The sequence below is a fragment of the Giraffa tippelskirchi genome, chromosome 5 (genome assembly GCF_054371585.1).
Source record: "Giraffa tippelskirchi isolate mGirTip1 chromosome 5, T2T-mGirTip1v1.2.pri, whole genome shotgun sequence".
In the NCBI taxonomy this organism is placed as follows: domain Eukaryota; kingdom Metazoa; phylum Chordata; class Mammalia; order Artiodactyla; family Giraffidae; genus Giraffa; species Giraffa tippelskirchi.
Genome location: NC_137279.1, coordinates 193626815 through 193646460, shown reverse-complemented (window position 1 = coordinate 193646460; position 19646 = coordinate 193626815). Strand labels below are relative to the sequence as shown.

The window sequence follows — 19646 nt, the reverse complement described above, 5'->3', positions numbered from 1 at the left end:
AAAGTGCATACCCGTCATCAGGTTTCCTGGGAGGAAGTGAAGAAATCAGGCTCACGAGGCCTGAAGCCATTGAGTGCACAGGGCCTGCGCCTGCAGTGACACGCGGTCAGCCCCTGTCGGGTCAGCTCTCACTCTCACTGGACTCGTCTTTCCATCTTCTGTAGCTGCCGCCCGGCCCCACTGCCCCTGGCTGCCCCCCGACGTCACCTTAGGACTCCACAGGCTCTGGGGTCGCCCCCTCTTGGTTTTCCCCACCCCCAGCTTCGTCTGGGCTGCGGGAGAAGCCTCTGGTGGGCTTGTGCTGGTTGTGGCCTCCCGGCTGTGGCCAGTGCCCTGTGTGTTCGGAGAGGGTGACCCGAGGGGGAGCATTGTGGCTTCTGAACTGTGTCCCTCACTCATTTTGCTGAATTGCAGGGGCTGCTGCAGGCCGTGGCAGCTTTCTAGGCTCTCAGGCCCCGCTGCCCCTGGGGGCGCTGGCGTGGGCTCTGCCTTCACAGAAGGGTTCGGAGCAGCCGCCTCCCAGGCAGTCCTGGGCCTGGGCCAGTGCGCTCGGCCGTCTGTGTGGCGGGTCAGCTGGCGCCCCGGGCCGCTGGAGCCGGGGAAGGCGAGTGTCCTGCGGCCTGATTTCTGTGCTCTCCCACCTCTATCTGCTCCATTTCTCTCTCTCCACTTCTGGCGGCTGGTTGGGGCGGGGCTGAGCCGCGGGGACAGAGCTCTCGAGGTGGGCAGTAGCCTCCGCCCGGAGATGGGGAAGGACGGCCTTGTGTCTCTCAGCCGGCGGCCGCTCTCTCCACGGGCAGGGTGCACTGTCTGCTCGCCTCAGGTCAGCACCCCCGCTCACAGCTTCTGGACAGGACGGACTGGCCCAGGATACTTTTGATTTCTTTGTGGAGGGAGGAAGCAGTTTTGGTCAGAGGCTGTCTGTGAGCAGCACCAGCTCCGCTGTGTAAACCAGCATGTGCTCCGGGGAAGCTCTGGCACCGACGTGGAGGTGCCCCTCCCCCTGGGTATCATGTGGCTGGAGGCTGGGGTTAGAGAAGCGGGGCTGGGAGGGAGGGCTGTGCCCCCTCGTGCATCCTGCAGACCTGGGCATGTGCTCCTGGGGGAGAGCAGGCTGCTGGCAGGTGCCTGGGGAGCAATGCCTGCCTGGCAACCTCCCAGCCCCTCGGGAGGCCCCCGGGCCCCTGGAGAGCACTCCTGACAGGGTTGCCACGGCAGAGGGCCTGGGGGAGATGGCCCAGCCGCAGTGCTTGCTGCCCCCAGAAGGGCCAGGAGAGGCCAGAGGGGAGAGACAGCCGTGCATGTGTAGAGTTAGAAACAAGTTTTGAAAAGGTGGCATGCATTTGGCATGTTCTGCTGTTTTTGAGACTGGTTAAGGTGAGTGACTTCTGAGAATCGGTTCTGCCCCTCAGGGCTCCCTTCTTAGCCGACAGGGTGTGGATTCTGATGTCTTGAGAACGTAGAGCTGAGAGCTTTTGTCCTTGCTTTCACTTTCTTCCTTTAAAATTAAGGAAGAATAAAGGAGGAAAAGGTGTTATGTTCTTTCTGCCTTTCTGATGTGCTCTTCTGACAGCTATGAACCATGCTTCTCTCGGTGGTGTCCTGTCACTTATGAATAGGGGGCCATGGACTTTGACTGTTGGGACTGTAAACTCACTCTTTACCACTTGGACGTAGGGTGTTAGGTGATGACAGTTTGGGATGGATTCCCAGCTTTTGCTGGCCACTGTGAACAGAATCAAAGATAATGCATTATCCTAACCAGTTCTATTTTGTGTTACTGGCTCCCTTGGTGGCTCAGTGGTAAAGAATCTGCCTGCCAGTGTAGGACATGCAGGTTTGATCCGTGGTCTGAGAAGATCCCCTGGAGGAGGAATGGCAGCCCACTCCAGGATTCTTTCCGGGAGAGCCCCTTGGACAGAGGAGCCTGGAGGGCTACAGTCCATGTGGTTGGGGAAAGTCAGACACAACTTAGTGATTCAACAACAGCAACTATTCTTTTCACTCTTATGTGGTAGCTTTCTAATTTTATTAATACTTAGCTCATTTATAAATATCTTTCAGATGGAATTACTGAATTATATTGGCAGTTTTGACTTTTTCTCTTGAGTATAAGATTAGTTAGGCAGCCCTGTCGCCCTGGCTTGAATCAGTGTGTGTGAGATCAGCTTGAAGAAGTTTTTTTCCTTTAGAAACAAGGCTTCTATTTTGACACGTTTGCTTTTGCTTGGAGCTGACTCTCCCGCCCCTGAGACCAAAGTTCTGTGTTGCCTTTGTCACCGCAGCAGTGAGCTCAGCAGAGCCTCCAGGCTGCCTGTGACCCAGGCCCCTTGGCTGCTCCTCTCAGCCTGGCGGTTTCTGCAACGTCCAGACCAGATCCAGCTGCAGGCAGTGACTCTCAGACTTGCTGCTGTTGGGGGCCGTCCTGTAATTTCACAGGTGCTGGAGATGAGCGTCGCGTTCCCTTGAGACTGGTGCGTGTGGTTCTTTCTGAAAGATGGGGCAGAGACGATAGGATGGCGCTGCTGGGAGAGGCAGCCTTCTGTGATCTTTGAAAGCACACTCGGCTTCCCCCGGCCCGGGAGGTGCGTTTGTTCTGGGAGCGGCGAGGCGTGTTGGCCTCAGCCCTTGTGCTCCGTCCCTGGGGCTTCGGGTGTGCCTGCCTGCCAGCGCCGCCGCGGGCTGGAGCCTCAGCCCTTGACTTCCCCTGGATGGCTCCACACCGTGTGCGTAGTGTCAGGACTGGATCTCTGAGGGAGACATGGCGTGGGATGGGCTTCCCGTCCAGTCTCACGTGGATAGTTACTAGGTTCTTGTTATAAGTTAGTCTGTGGCTTCATTGAAGGTGTATGGTTTTTGTTTCAGCCTATTAAAAACTTCTTTAGATGCGTTAGGAGGCTTCATACAGGGCTCTTTTAATTCCACAATGTCCGTTTTCTTGTCTTCCCGTCTCCTCACCCGAGTCCTGCAGTGGTGGTGCCGTGTGTCTCTTCTCTTTTAGGCCCTTGCTGATGGAGTGGGCAGCCTCCCTGCCCAGCCTGAATGTTGCCGCTCTCCCTGGGCGGTGTTCTGTTCACGCAGCGTGGCTGGCCCAGTGCTAGTGGCTCAGTTTTGCTTCTTGGTCAGAGAGCAGCTTGTGATTGGTGGCTGGCTCCGAGGGCGCATCCTTTCGGACGTGGTGTCTGAAAAGCTCTGAGAGCACCTCTGGACTCTCAGGTCTCCTGCCTCCTCTGGGGGCGCTCACCAGGAGTCCCCGTGTGGACCCTGGCGTTGTTTGAGGTGTGATGCTCAGCACGTGGAGGTGTACTGTCAGCAGCTTCCTTGACACTGTCTGATGGTTTAAAAGTCCGCTTTCAGAACTCTGAAAAAATAGTATGTAACAGGTTCTAGTATTGTCATAGTATATCACATTAAGCTAGAAACTTTGTTATGCTACGTAAAATGTGGGTGAAAAGTGCATTGATCTAAATAGGTGAACTCAGCTGTTGTTCAGTCGCTGTCGTGTCTGACTCTTTGCCACCCCATGGACTGCAGCACGCCAGGCTCCTCTGTCCACTATCTCCCGGAGCTTACTCAAATTCATGTCCATTGAGGGACTGGTGCTCTCTAACCATCTCATCCTCTGTCGTCTCCTTCTCCTGCCTTCAATCTTTTCCAGCATCACGGTCTTTTCCAGTGAGTCGGCTCTTCGCATCAGGTGGCCAAAGTATCGGAGCTTCAGCTTCAGCGTCAGTCCTCCCAATGAATATTCAGGACTGATTTCCTTTAGGATGGACTGGTTGGATCGCCTTGCAGTCCAAGGGACTCTCAAGAGTCTTCTCCAGCACTACAGTTTGATTTTAACTCATAGTTTCAGAGCAGTTTCAGTTATGGTACAAAACAAATTTTTCTGAACCACCTGCAGGTAACTTGGGGACGTGAAACCCTGGCTGTTTCAGTGTTTCCTGCAAACAGGACACTTGCAGGAAATTGACATTGACAAGCATTGACATGAATCCTTAGCTACCTTCAGACCGGTTCACATTTGTTCTGTCTTACCTTGGCTCTCCTGACCTCGACACTTAACGGTCACAAGCAGTTATTTTGCACAGTGTCTCTCAGAGTGGGCTTGTTGATTTTCTTTTGGTTAGATTCAGGTTTTGCGTCTTCAGCTGGAATGGCACAGAAGGAGTGCTGGGCTCTTGGCCTTGTGTCCAACGGCACACAGTTTCAGTTTGTCCAGTTCCTGGTGATGGGTCATTTGATGAAGGTGGTGTCGGCCAGGCTTGTCTGCTGTGAAGTCTTTGCGGTTAACAAGCGTATGTGGGGGGTGGGGGTGCTTTTGAAACTAAGTATCTGTTCCTATCAGGTCCTTTCAGTTTACTGGTTTATTTCTATCAGTCTAGGCTAAGAGTTTCCCATTTTATTCAGCTGGTTGTCACTTTTTATTATTATTTATTTTGGTGTTCGTGTTGTCCTGTGTTTGACCACTGGAAGCCCCTTAAAGCCAGTCCCGTGTCCTGGCTCGGGTAAGTCCCCATTGCTTGCTTATAGCGCGTGCAGCTCTGCACGCCCTTGCGTGGAACTCTGTCCCAACTTTAAGAAATGGCCTTCTGTGCACTACCGTTTGCCCTTCTGAGGCTGTTTGAGCCACTGCTTCATTGGTGATGACACCCGCTGTATGGTGTTGGCGTGTCCCTGTGCAGGTCGTGACCACCTTCCCACAGGTGCACACGTGTTTGTCCAGTTCTCTCGTGTCACGGCACTCCTGTGAGCCTTCTTGCACCTGCGTTCCGTGCTGGTGCTTCTGGTGGGCAGCTGCTTTGGATGTCACCACTGAATTGGATTGTGTGTATCTGTTGTTTGTTATACGTTTTTAAATTGCTTCTAATTTTACACATCCTCAGTGATCAAGGAGCCTGTTTTCCTCACTGTTTCAGAACTGGTTGCATCACTTTTGTTCGTCTTTCTTGACCTCATAGTATAAGGACTAAATGAGGTTGAACACATGAATTCATGTGTTTATGTAGTGTGTGTTAGTTTTCTGTGAACTCTGTGTTCAGACGTTTTCCAGCCAGAGAAGAGCTCTGTGCCCTGACCTCTGCGTGAGGTTGCCTTCACCGTGCGCAGCCCTGAAGCTCTCGGAGAGGCGAGTGAGTCCGCATCTTCCGTGGCGGCGTCTGGTCTAGGTCATCAGCAGGCTTCCCTCCCCAGTCTTCCCCTTCCTCAGGCTTAATTCTTTGCCTTCAGGTTTCTAATCCAGCGGAACTTTGCTTTGGCCTCTGTTGTGAGGTGGGGATCAGTCTTTATATGTTTCTCAGAATGGCTTGCAAGTGGGCCCAATTCTGTTTATTGTCTAGTCCATCCTTCCTTGCTGACTTGAAGTGGCATTTGTTTCAAACGGTCAACTCACGGATACACCTGAGTTTGTTTCATTTATCCATTTTCTTCTTCCTTAGCCGAAACCCTAAGTACTAATGACTGTTGCTTTGTGGTGTGCTTTGCTAATTTTAAGTTGAATCCCCCACTTTTTTTCTTTTTTTCAAATAACCTAGGACAGTTTTATGTTTAGGTGAATTTAGGAACCCCCCCTTTTTTTTACAGTGTATATATATTTTAAAAAATCTACTGGGACCTTGTGTTACGTTTTCTATGGCTGCCAAAATAAACTATGACAAATTTAATAGCTTAAACCAACAAATTTATTCTCTGAGTTCTGGAGCTGGAATCTGAAACCTGACAGTCCACTGTCCCTCTGGGCTTCTGCCTCCTTCTTCATGTCAGCCTCTTCCTCTGTGTTGCCTCTTCATGTCTTTCAGAAGGAGAGTTGTAATGGACCCACTCAGATCATTCAGGGTAGTCTTCAATCACTTCTGGAAAGACTTTTTTTTCCCAGGTAAAGTAACATTTAAATTCCAAATAGCAGGACCTGGTATCTTTGGGTGGCTGTAGTTGTGCTGACCACAGATGTTATTTGGCATTTCCTTGAGGGTGTAGATGAACTTGGAGGAAAAACAGACATCTCGGTGGTTAAGTCTCCTTGATAATGAAACTGCTCCATGACTCACTCAGGCATCTAGTGTGTGTTTTGTTTTGCTAACACTGAACCTTCCTTCAGTTTTTCTAACTCTTCATTATAACAGAGGGGTTTTCTAAACAGATGGTCATCTGCAGATACTGGCGTTTGTCTCTTAGCTTGATTATTTCTCAAGTTGCATGTTTGACAGTCTTTGACCATAGTATTAATAGACATCCTTGCTGGTTTGTTACTTAATAGGATAATTTTGGCTTTTCGCTAAATGTGGTGTGTTTTACTTCTGGGAAATGTTCTTCATGTGGCCATTTCCTTCGGTTCTGAAGTTATATCCCATAGGAAGCAAGGAATAGATGCTGAGTTTCATCAGCCAGATGGGCTTTTTTAAATGGCCATCTTTCAGTTCTGTATATATGTTTGTGCACTTCCTCTGAGTTCTGCGTGTGAGATTACATTACCTAATAACGAACCCTTACTGTGTCCCTAGTACCGACCTACTTACTCATGGTGCCTTGGTCTCTGAATTTAGAGTGGATTTATTGCGCTGGTGTTCGGTTTTAAATTTTATGTTTGTAAACTAGTTTGTAGTTGATGATCTTTTCTCTGCAGCAACCCTCTCATTGTTTTGGGGAGCCACCCTTTCTACCATGTGCAGGCCATGTGTTCGGGATGAGATGGCCCAGCTTGTGGGAGCACCCTGATTAACTGGCTGACAGACATACTCCCTCCCCTTGGCCCCTGACAGTTACTGATTCCCTGACAGACTCAGAAGCCAACTAATGCCAGTGAGATACAAAAATAATTCATGGCGCTCTCATGGGGCAAAGAAGCTCTTCCTTCTTTGGGAGCTGCCAGAAGATACTCTCACTGCCATTGAGCCCATTCTTACGCCCACACCAGGCGCCGAGAGCGCCGTGTCCCCGCGAGCCCGTGTCTTCTGTGCGCTCTTCCCTTGTCTGACAGACCTGAACGGGTTCATCGCTTTTTTCAGAGAAATTGATTTTAGTTTTTTGGTTTTGATTCACCAAATCAGCTGTATTTTGCTTGTTTTTGTTTTCTGTTTCACCAATTCTTTGTTTATTTATTCCATGTACTTTCTTTGATTTTCTGTTTTCCGTCTTAAATGCTTATTGGCTCGTTTATCTTCATTTCTCCTTATAAATTTTATAAATCTATAAACTTTGCAAGTTTGATCCACGCTCAGAGGATAGCTCTGTACGCGCTGCTAAGGAGTGCTCTTCGATCGTTTCCTTTTCTGAACCCCTTTTTGTTAGAAGAACCTTCAAACAGACCCCAGATAGGAGAGGATATGGGCACTTCATATACCTGTCACACAGCTTCACAATGGCCAGCGTTTTGCCATTTTTATTTATCTTCCCTGCTTGTTCCACACTTGTCATACTTTGAACTTTGAGTGTTTTAAGGCAAAGCCCACTTCTCATGTCACTTGTGAATACCTTAGCATGTATCTTCAGTAGATGAGGGCTCTAAAGAAATCACACCTAACAAAATGAGCTACATTTTGTTACTATCATCCAGTATCTGTTCTGTGTTCAGTTTTCTCCAAATGTCAGAAACTATGTTTTTACAAGGTCTCCACCTTCTGGACTTGGTCAGTTGTTTGTGGTGGGAGCGTGTGGTATATGCCTCTGTCATTATTTCCTGTAAACTGGTAGCTAGATCTGGATGCTCAATTCGTTGGGGAGGGGTGTTTCGGATTTGGAGGTTTTGTTTGCTTTTGTGAAGACGGAATGGGGAGGGTGTCAGGAACACAGCCTGGATTGTGCTGGGTAGCGCATGTGCATTCTGCCAGGATGCGTGGTGTCTGGCTGTCTTTCTGTTCATTATGTTACAATTGATCAGTGAATGTAGTGTCAGCAGGCTGATTCTGCCCCTTATGAAGCCTTTTTGATCACCCATTATCTAATGGGCTCAACAGGCCTTTTGCTTGTTTCTCCTGTTTGGTTGGTGTATTAGTTTCCTGTTGCTGATGTAACAAGTCACCAGGAACTTGGCTGAAATCAGTCTCCATGGGGTCTGGTTGAGGTGTCAGCAGGGCTTCTTCGGGGGCTCTGGAGAGAGTCCATTTCTTGCTTTGCACAGCTTCTTGCACTGCCTGCATACCTGAGTGCGCCTTGTTACACAATCTCCCCATCTCAGTGCTCTTAGCTTAGTTCATGGTTTACATTCACAGGTTCCAGGGCTACGCACATGGATGTCTTTGGGGCCATGATTTAGCCTACAGTTGACAGTTGCAAAATGAGGATTTTTCTAGTTCTATTTCTACATTTACTTGTTGGCATTTTTATATGAAGTTTTCTCTTACTAATTCTGATTACTTTGAAATACAGTTCCTATTAGAAAGGAGAAATTATTTCTTTTCGTTTATTCATATTTAGAATATATTTGGACTAGCAACTTCTGAAGCAACAATACATTTTTGTTGCTCCCCCCATATTATGAACTTGTAGATATATAGATATATATATATATAAAATATACATAGCTGTCTTTCAACCCACGGAAGCAGTTTTCCTTTAACTGTCTATCTTCCATTGTGCTGGGTCTTCGGTGTTGTCCAGGGGTTTTCTCTAGCACGGCCGGGGCTGCTCTTGCTGTGGAGCACGGACTCTGGACCCACAGGCTTCAGTAGCTGCAGCACACGGGCTGGTCAGTTGCGGCTCCAGGCCTCAGAGTGTGGGATCAGTGCTTGTGGCACACAGGCTTAGTTGCTTTGCTCATGTGGGATCTTGCTGGACCAGGGATCAAACCCGTGTCCCGTGCATTATCCACTGTACTACCAGGGAAGTCGTGAAGCCATTTTTGATGTCCATATTGTTCCCGCAAGTTGACTTCTGCATCCTTTGGAGGTGACCCCTTTGGTCTGTGACTGCTTCCTTGCTCTCTGCCATAGCACGATGTCCCATCTCGTGGCTGGGATGCAGCCGTCTTCTCTCATAGTGGCCACGGTCCGTGTGCTCAGGCACCATACTGCTTCTCATAGCAGACAGGCCTAGGAAGCAGTCATTGAATAGAGGTGTTTCCCATTCAGGTAACAATCTGCATGGTTTTTACTCATGCTGAAAATTGGTTTTTAAGGATGTTAACCTTATCCAAGGAGAAGGCAATGGCACCCCACTCCAGTACTCTTGCCTGGAAAATCCCATGGACGGAGGAGCCTGGTAGGCTGCAGTCCGTGGGGTCGCAAAGAGTCAGACAGGACCGAGTGACTTCACTTTCACTTTTCACTTTCATGCATTAGAGAAGGAAATGGCAACCCACTCCAGTGTTCTTGCCTGGATAATCCCAAGGACAAGGGAGCCTGGTGGGCTGCCGTCTGTAGGGTCGCACAGAGTAGGACACGACTGAAGCGACTTAGCAGCAGCAGCAGCAGCAGCAGCAACCTTATCCAACAACATAAAATAGTTTTAGAATAACAGTAACTAATGTTTCTAGATTATATTCCACTTGGAATATACTGTCAAGTTATTGTATTTTAAAGTTGTGTTTTCTCTGATGCTTATGCCATGTTGTGACATTGTTATTTTTAGGTTGCTTTCCAATTTTTTTGCTAAAAATGTTAATGAGGTATGGTAAACATATAGAGAACTATGCAAATCCTTAGTGAAGATTCATTAAGCCCTAAACAGTAACTGAACACTCCCATATAACTAGCATCAAGATAAAGAAGCAGCACTTAACTGTTTTTAGAGTTTATTTTTCTCTGATTTATATGGTTCTAGAGGCAAAGGGTCCATACAGTCAAAGCTATAGTTCTTCCAGTAGTCATGTATGGATGTGAGAGTTGGATCATAAAGAAGGCTGAGCACTGAAGAATTGATGCTTTCAAACTGTGGTGTTGGAGGAGACTCTTGAGAGTCCCTTGGACAGCAAGGGGATCAAACCAGTCAATCCTAAAGGAAATCAGTCCTGAATAGTCATTGGAAGGACTGGTGCTGAAGCTGAAGCTCCAGTACTTTGGCCACCTGGTGCGAAGAGCCGACTCACTGGAAAAGACCCTGATGCTGGGAAAGATTGAAGGCAGGAGGAGAATGGGACGACAGAGGATGAGATGGTTGGATGGCATCACCAATTCAGTGGACGTGAACTTGAGCAAACTCTGGGAGGTAGTGAAAGACGGAAGCCTGGTGTGCTGCAGTCCATGGGGTTGCAAGTAGTCCGACACGACTTAGTTACTGAACAGCAGCAGAGGCAAAGAGAAGCGTGGTATTGGGTTGGCCAAAAAGTTAGCTCGTTTTTTCCCGTATGATGACTCTAGCAGCAGTTAATTGTCTTTAACTTCATTTGAAACAGTTGTTAGGTGATACTGTGACAGCTGTCCTTTCAATGTGCATTTAAAAAACTAAAATTGGTGAATTTCTGTGTAGCCATTTTAATATTGAAGATGGAAGAAAAACAACATTTTTGCCATATTATGCTTTATTATTTAAAGAAATGGTAAAAACACAACTGAAACACAAAAAGAGATTTGTGCAGTGTGTGGAGAAGGTGCTGTCACTAATGAAATGTATCGAAAGTGGTTTTCGAAGTTTGGTGCTGGAGATTCTCTCTGGACGATGCTCCATGGTCAGGTAGACCAGTTGAAGTTGACAGCAGTCAAATCAAGACATTAATTGAAAACAGTCAGTGTTATACCACACTGGAGATAGCTGACACACTTGAAACATCCAAATCAAGGACTGAAAACCACTGGCACCAGCTTGATGTGGTCGGCTCCATATAAGTTTACGTGGAAAGAAAAAAAAACCCTTTTTCACCATATTGCTGCAGGCAGTTCTCTACTGAAATGTAACAAAAATTCTCCATTTTTAAAACAAACTGTGAAGGGCAGTGAAAAGTGGATACTGTACAATAATGTGGAATGGAAGAGATCGTGGGGCAAGTGCGGTAAGTACCACCAACCACACCACAGGCCGATCCTCATCCAGTGGAGGTGATGCTGTGTATATGGTGGGACTGGAAGGGACTCCTCTATTATGAGCTCCTTCTGGAAAACCAAACTATTAATTCCAGCAAGTCCTGCTCCAAATTAAACCAACTGAAAGCGGCGGAAGGAGTCTGTGCTCACCCGGTGGGGCTGCTGGCAGGGCTCGGCCTTCTCGTTCTCCAGATGCCGAGAGGCTGTGCTCTGGTGCCTCCATCCAGCATAAATCTTCCATCAGGATAACCAAGACCGAATGCTCCTTTGATGACCAGGCAGTAACTGTTTCAGCCTGGCTGGGAAGTTCTGATTCATCCACGTATCCACCAGACATTTCATTGAACCTTCAGATTTCCATTTAGTTCGGGCTTGACAGAATTCTCCATCTCCTCCTGACAGAGAGGAAACGTGGCCTTTGAAGAGGTGGATGCGCCCAGGGTCACCAAGCAGACAAGTGCCCATCGTGGCTACCCCTGGAGGGGAGAAAATCTGAAGACCAGGTTTTTCTGTTCCTTCCTTTGTAGAAAAGCATTCCATTTCTGTTTGGACAGGACTGGTTCTAATTCTTAAATATTCAAGTGTAGCTTTAGCTAGCTCTATATTCATAGCAGAGTTTCTTATAAACTTGAGCTAAGGTCATTCTAGCTCAAAGAACTTTTCTATGTAGATTGTTACCGAAGAAAAACACCTCCAAGTATATTGCCCTAGGTCAGATTTGCGATGATTTTGTTTCTTGTAGTTTAATCGTAGGACTGAGGGGAGCCTGCCAGAGCCCTCCTGCGGTCACTCCTTCCTCGTCCTGCTCTTCCAGACAGAGTCCCCAAGCTTGTGTGTGGAAGGGCTGCTCTGAAGCGTGGCCTTCACCTGGAAGCAGGTGTTGTTTCTTTAATGACACAATCAAAGAGCGCGGAGGAGTCCTCCGATCCAGACGGCCGCCCAGTGAGTCCGCGGGGAGCTCTGCCCCGGTTTCCAGGGCGCGCGGCCCCAGGGCGCGCCCCGCCGCCCGCCGCTGAAGGAGTCTGCTCGCCCGGTTGTGCTGCTGGCAGGGCTCGGCCTTCGCGTTCTCCAGACGCCGAGAGGCTGCGCTCTGGTGCCTCTAGATTCCCGAGGCTTCACGGGGTTATGGGAGAGCCTCATCCTCCCTGGTCAGCACTCCCTCGGTCAGACATTCCCCGCGGAGAAGGCTTGCTGCTGTTGAAATGGCCTGAGACAACAGGAGAAAGGCCTGGGACTCGGGCTGCTTCAGACGAAGAGCCCCTCCGCCTCCTGCAGGCGGGGGTCTGCGCTGGAGAGTGAGGCGCGCTGTGCGGGCTGGAGCTTCTCTCCGCACACGCTCGCCTGCGTGCTTAGCCCGTGTCGGTCCATCGTTTCTGCAAGAGGCGTCTGGAGTGGGCGCTTTTCTGGGCGCTCCCCGCCCAGCATCATAGACTTGCTGTCTCTCCACGTCAGTGAGAGCGCTCCTCCGTCGCCCCGGCTCTGGCACCGCTCGGTGTCCGACTGTGCGCCCGGCCAGGTCTCCGTGGCCCGGGTGTCCTAGAGGTGCTTTATGCGGACAGACGTGTCTCTGACACAGCTGGTCACGTGCGCATCAGCACAGTGGAGAGCGGCCCCTCTGCTGGCGCGGGCGCTGACCAGTGCTCTGACGCAGGACGGCGAGAGCCTGCGAGTCTGCGGACGGTCTCTCCATAACCGCGTCTTACACGAACCAGACTCCTGACATGTCGGCTAGGACAGTCACGTCAGGGCGGGAAACTTAGTGTTACGGGTTCAAGAAACCTTTCTCTTTGCTTTTACTTCCGTGGTTGGTGTTTATGTTTACATCACGTGATTAAATCAGAAGCAAGCCTGGCGTGAGCACGGTGGGGAGCGCGCATGCAGTGTCCCAGGTCAGGCTGGGGTCATGGCGTCCATGGGGACAGTGGCGTCAGTCATAGTTTGAGGGGAGAACGGAGACTTGGACGTGTGTGGACGTCGGTCAAGAGGCTACCCATTCCCTCACTGCTAGGAACAACACAAACGGACAGCCTTTTGCTCCTACGAGAATACAAACAGTACCTGCATCTTTAGGTAAATTTATGCGTATGTATGTGGAAGCTCTAAAAACGAGGAAAATTGTATTTAAATTACAGTGTTTAATCAGGCTGATCCTCGGAGAGGCCACTCGGCCCTCCTTCCAGCTGCACCAGTGTGCTCACACCGTTGCTGTCCTCAAAGGTTTTTTTTTTGCCAATTTGAGATGTGAAATACAGAGCCTCATCCTACCTTCAAACCTTTTTTTTTTTTACTACAAATTAAATGTTTCCTGCATGTCTGTGAAAGATCTTTGTATCTTTTGCCTTTTTTTTTTAATGGGTTTATTAGAGTGATTGAAAGAAATACTGTAAACAACTTAGTCACTTCTTTCTAAGATCTTTGAGACTATACCCTCTGCCCCTCAAGTGCTTGGGGTAGAGGAGATATTTTCATGACTAAGACAAATACTTGTTTTGTATTTTATAAAGTTTATTAATAAGAAAAATATTTTGTCAGGTTGCGTTTCTTGCCTTGGTTTGGAAAACCAAATGTGTAGCACTGCTGTTCAATAAGAGCTACATATATAATTTGAAACTTTCTACTATCCACTTTAAAAATGTAGAAAGAAGTGAAATTTCAGTTTGATAATGTATTGTTTAACCTAATGCAAAAAATTATCATTTCCACATGTAACCAACATAAAGTCATTAATAAGATGTTTTATATTGTGTTTATTGTACTGTCTCTAAAAAGCTGTATTTTAGACTTTGCAAAATTGTATATATGTACATATTGTTTTATGACAGTTATAAAATATTTATGTACATGTATATACAAATACTGTATAAATGAAAATTATATAAAATCTGATTACAAAATTATACACACATCCATGTACATGGCCCTCTTGGGACTTGAGTAGGGTTTGCACTGAATTTCTATGCAAAAAAATAGAAATTATTTTTCTAGTTATTCTGCTTAACTAGAGATTTGCAGTCTGTAGGTTAATTTTGCTTTACTATATAAGTGAGCAGGTCATTTTTCCATTTATTTTGGTTTTTTTGTATTTTGACAAAGGTTTTTACAGTATTCTCCATAAAACCTATGTTCTTACTAGATTTATTTCTAACAGTCTGTTGGTGACCTTTTGGAACATAATTGATTTTGTGTGCTGATCTTGTTTCCAGAAAACTAACTGAGTTCGTGGTTTAATTCTAACGGTATGTTCATATAAGACCCTCCTGGATCTTGTACTGGACAGCTGTACTGTCTGTGGACACTGGCAGTCTTATGTCCAGTCATGCCTGTCATCTTCCTGCCTTACTGCCCTGGTTAGATTCCCTCTGCAGGTTGGAATAGAAAAGGCTCAATAGCCTGTCTCCTCGTGATCCCAGGATGAGTGCTTCTGATGAGGTGCCCATCCTTGAGTTAGGGAATGTGTCCTCGCAGTCCTACTTCTTATCAGGAACAGGCAAACTGTATCTTTATTCTTTATCCTCAAATAAACTACATGCTTTATTTGAATGGTTTGAGGTGATCAAATCATTCCTGCTCCAGTGCTAATCAGTTCAGTTCAGTCGCTCAGTCGTGTCCAACTCTTTGCGACCCCATGAACCAGAGCACGCCAGGCTTCCCTGTCCATCACCAACTCCCGGAGTCCACCCAAACCCATGTGCATTGAGTCGGTGATGCCATCCAACCATCTCATCCTCTGTCGTCCCCTTCTCCTCCTGCCCTCAGTCTTTCCCAGCATCAGGGTCTTTTCAAATGACTCAGCTCTTCGCATCAGGTGGCCAAACTATTGGAGTTTAAGCTTCAGCATCAGTCCTACCAATGAATATTCAGGACTGATCTCCTTTAGGATGGTCTGATTGGATCTCCTTGCAGTCCAAGGGACTCTGAAGAGTCTTCTCCAACACCACAGTTCAAAAGCATCAATTCTTCGGCACTCAGCTTTCTTTATGGCCCAACTCTCACATCCATACATGACCACTGGAAAAACCATAGCCTTGACTAGATGGACCTTTGTAGACAAAGTAATGTCTCTGCTTTTCAATATGCTGTCTAGGTTGGTCATAACTAGGTCATAACTTCCCTTCCAAGGAGTAAGCGTCTTTTAATTTCATGGCTGCAATCACCATCTGCAGTGATTTTGGAGCCCAGAGAAATAGTCAGTCACTGTTCCCCCATCTATTTGCCATGCAGTGATGGGACCGAATGCCATGATCTTAGTTTTCTGAATGTTGAGCTTTAAGCCAACTTTTTCACTCTCCTCTTTCACTTTCATCAAGAGGCTCTTTAGTTCTTCTTCACTTTCTGCCATAAGGGTGGTGTCATCTACATAGCTGAGGTTATTGATATTTCTCCCGGCAATCTTGATTCCAGCTTGTTCTTCCTCCAGCCCAGCGGTTCTCATGATGTACTGTGCATATAAGTTAAATAAGCAGGGTGACAATATACAGTCTTGATGTACTCCTTGTCCTGTTTGGAACCAGTCTGTTGTTCCATGTCCAGTTGTAACTGTTGCTTCCTGACCTGCATACAAGTTTCTCAAGAGGCAGGTCAGGTAGTCTGGTATTCCCATCTCTTTCAGAATTTTCCACAGTTTGTTGTGATCCACACAGTCAAAGGCTTTGGCATAGTCAATAAAGCAGAAATAGATGTTTTTCTGGAACTCTCTCGGTTTTTTGATTATCCAGCGGATGTTGGCAATTTGATCTCTGGTTCCTCTGCCTTTTCTAAAACCAGCTTGAACATCTGGAAGTTCACGGTTCATGTATTGCTGAAGCCTGGCTTGGAGAATTTTAAGCATCACTTTACTAGCATGTGAGACGAGTCCAATTGTGCAACAGTTTGAGCATTCTTTGGTATTGCCTTTCTTTGGGATTGGAATGAAAACTGACCTTTTCCAGTCCTGTGGCCACTGCTGAGTTTTCCAAATTTGCTGGCATATCGAGTGCAGCACTTTCACAGCATCATCTTTCAGGATTTGAAATAGCTCAACTGGAATTCCATCACCTTCACTAGCTTTGTTCGTAGTGATGCTTTCTAAGGCCCACTTGACTTCACATTCCAGGATGTCTGGCTCTAGGTGAGTGATCACACCATCGTGATTATCTGGGTTGTGAAGATCTTTTTTGTACAGTTCTTCTGTGTATTCTTGCCACCTCTTCTTAATATCTTCTGCTTCTGTTAGGTCCATACCATTTTTGTCCTTTATTGAGCCCATCTTTGCATGAAATGTTCCCTTGGTATCTCTAATTTTCTTGAAGAGATATCTAGTCTTTCCCATTCTATTTTTTTCCTCTATTTTTTTTGCATTGATCACTGAGGAAGGCTTTCTTATCTGTTCTTGTTATTCTTTGGAACTCTGTATTCAAATGGGTATATCTTTCCTTTTCTTCTTTGCTTTTCGCTTCCCTTCTTTTCACAGCTATTTGTAAGGCCTCCTCAGACAGCCATTTTGCTTTTTTACATTTCTTTTTCTTGGGGATTTTCTTGATCCCTGTCTCCTGTACAATGTCACAAACCTCTGTACATAGTTCATCAGGCACTCTATCAGATCTAGTCCCTTAAATCTATTTCTCAATTCCACTGTATAGTCATAAGGGATTTGATTTAGGTCATACCTGAATGGTCTAGTGGTTTTCTCCACTTTCTTCAATTTAAGTCTGAATTTGGCAATAAGGAGTTCATGATCTGAGCCACAGTCAGCTCCTGGTCTTGTTTTTGCTGACTGTATAGAGCTTCTCCATCTTTGGCTGCAAATAATATAATCACTCTGATTTCGGTGTTGACCATCTGGTGATGTCCATGTGTAGAGTCTTCTCTTGTGTTATTGGAAGAGGGTGTTTGCCATGACCAGTGTGTTCTCTTGGCAAAACTCCATTAGCCTTTGCCCTGCTTCATTCTGTACTTAAAGGCCAAATTTGCCTGTTCCTCCAGATGTTTCTTGACTTCCTGCTTTTGCATTCCAGTCCCCTATGATGAAAAGGACATCCTTTCAGGGTGTTAGTTCTAAAAGGTCTTGTAGGTCCTCAGAGAACTGTTCAGCTTCTTCAGCGTTACTGGTCGGGGCATAGACTTGGATTACCATGATATTGAATTGTTTGCTTTGGAAATGAACAGAGATCATTCTGTCATTTTTGAGATTGCATCCGAGTACTGCATTTCGGACTCTTTTTTTGACTATGATGGCTACTCCATTTCTTCTAAGGGATTCCTGCCCACAGTAGTAGATATAATGGTCATCTGAGTTAAATTCACCCATTCCAGTCCATCTTAGTTCACTGATTCCTAGGATGTCGATGTTCACTCTTGCCATCTCCTGTTTGGAAGATGACCACTTCCAATTTGCCTTGATTCATGGACCTAACATTCCAGGTTCCTATGCAATATTGCTCTTTACAGCATCGAACCTTGCTTCTGTCACCAGTCCCATCCACAATTGGGTGTTGTTTTTGCCTTGGCTCCATCCCTTCCTTTTTTCTGGAGTTATTTCTCCATTGATCTCCAGTAGCATATTGGGCACCTACTGACCTGGGGAGTTCATCTTTCAGTGTCCTATCTTTTTGCCTTTTCATACTGTTCATGGGGTTCTCAAGGCAAGAATACTGAAGTGGTTTGCCATTCCCTTCTCCAGTGGACCGCATTCTGTCAGACCTCTCCACCATGACCCATCTGTCTTGGGTGGCCCCACAGGGCATGGCTTAGTTTCATTGACTTAGACAAGGCTGTGGTCGTGTGATCAGATTGCCTAGTTTTCGGTGATTGTGGTTTCAGTCTGTCTGCCCTCTGATGCCCTCTCTCAGTGCCTACCGTCTTACTTGGGTTTCTCTTCCTCGGACGTAGGGTATCGCTTCACGGCTGCTCCTTACCTTGGACGTGGGGTAGCTCCTCTCCACCGCGCTTCTGCGCTGCCGTCGCAGCCCAGTGCTAATCATTTGGTGAATTACTTTAAGCTATTTTCCTGATACTGTACCACCTTGCATAGTTGGATTAAACTTGACTTTATCATTATATATTACACATTTGTTTTTACATCTTTGAATCAGTTTGCTAGATTATTTTAGGCTTTTGATTTTAAGTACCTAGATGAAATGCACACATTTTCTCTTCTCATCTGGGAGGTATAAAAGTTCCCTGCCTTTGTGAGTAAGTTGGGAAGACAGTTTCTTGGGGCTTCCTTACAGAAACATCTGGGTCTGCCTTTTTGTTGTGACTTTTACGTTTGTTTCTTCAAATATTGGCGAGTGTTGGTTATTTAAACCTTGTTTTTCTAACAGATTCGGTTTGGGTAACTTATTTTTCTAAAAATTACCTGTTTCATGTAAGTTCCTGATATTTCAGAGTCTCTATTGTAGTTGCAGCTTTTGACCCTACCCTTTGAATTTTTAAGTCACTTCAGTTCACTCAGTCATGTCCAACTCTGTGGCCCCATGGACTGGAGCACGCCAGGCTTCCCTGTCCATCACCAACTCCCGGAGCTTACTCAAACTCATGTCCGTTGAGTCGGTGATGCCATCCAACCATCTCATCCTCTGTCGTCCCCTTCTTCTCCTGCCCTCAATCTTTCCCAGCATCAGGGTCTTTTCCAGTGAGTCAGTTCTTTGCATCAGGTAGCCAAAGTATTAGAGAAGGCAATGGCACCCCACTCTTGCCTGGAAAATCCCATGGACGGAGGAGCCTGGTAGGCTGCAGTCCATGGAGTCGGGAAGAGTCAGACAGGACTGAGCGACTTCACGTTCACTTTTCACTTTCATGCATTGAGAAAGAAATGGCAACCCACTCCAGTGTTCTTGCCTGGATAATCCCAGGGACTGGGGAGCCTGGTGGGCTGCCATCTATGGGGTCGCACAGAGTCAGACACGACTGAAGCAACTTAGCAGTAGCAGCAGCAGCAGCCAAAGTATTGGAGTTTCCACTTCAGCAACAGTCCTTCCAATGAATATTCAGGGCTGATTTCCTTTAGGATGGACTGGTTGGATCTCCTTGCAGTCCAAGGGACTCTCAAGAGTCTTCTCCAACACCACAGTTCAAAGCATCAATTCTTCGGCACTCAGCTTTCTTTATAGTCCAACTCCTACATCCATACATGACTACTGGAAAAACCATAGCTTTGACTAGATGGACCTTTGTTAGCAAACTAATGTCTCTGATTTTTAATATGCTGTCTAGGTTGTTCATAGCTTTTCTTCCAAGGAGCAAGTGTCTTTTAATTTCATGGCTGCAGTCACCATCTGCAGTGATTTTGGAGCCCAAGAAAATAAAATCTGTTTCCATTGTTTCCCCATCTATTTCCGTTGTTTCCCCATCTATTTGCCATGAAGTGATGGGACCGGATGCCATGATCTTAGTTTTCTAAATGTTGAGTTTTAAGCCAACTTTTTCACTCTCCTCTTTCATTTTCATCAAGAGGCTCTTTAGTTTTTATTTGTTAAAATAATCTAGCAAACTAAATTCTTTGAATTCTTAGTATCGCCTATTCTTGCCTATTCTGTTTTTCTCATTGATCATTTTTGCTGGAGAACTAACGAGATCTTTTAGATGTAGCTCAGTTTATTCTTTGTGCTGTATGTCCTTAACTTCATTGATTTATTTCTGTTTCCTTTAGGCTTATTGTTTTTCTAATTTCAGAAGAGGTTAACTAGCTAGTTTTTACATTTTCCTCTTCACTAG

The 19646-nt window shown here is 46.5% G+C and overlaps 1 protein-coding gene across 25 annotated transcripts in view; it reads left to right on the top strand.

Moving 5' to 3' along the window:
- Positions 1-19646, top strand: part of HDLBP (high density lipoprotein binding protein) — a 61174-nt gene that overhangs the window by 8535 nt on the left and 32993 nt on the right. For 2 of the 25 annotated variants that reach the window (XM_081490561.1, XM_081490551.1), the window contains exon 3: positions 11695-13022. The exons of the other annotated variants lie outside the window; for them this stretch is intronic. The gene's annotated coding sequence lies outside the window, so the exon portion shown is untranslated. The remainder of the gene's footprint in view (positions 1-11694; positions 13023-19646) is intronic. 25 annotated transcript variants of the gene reach the window in all.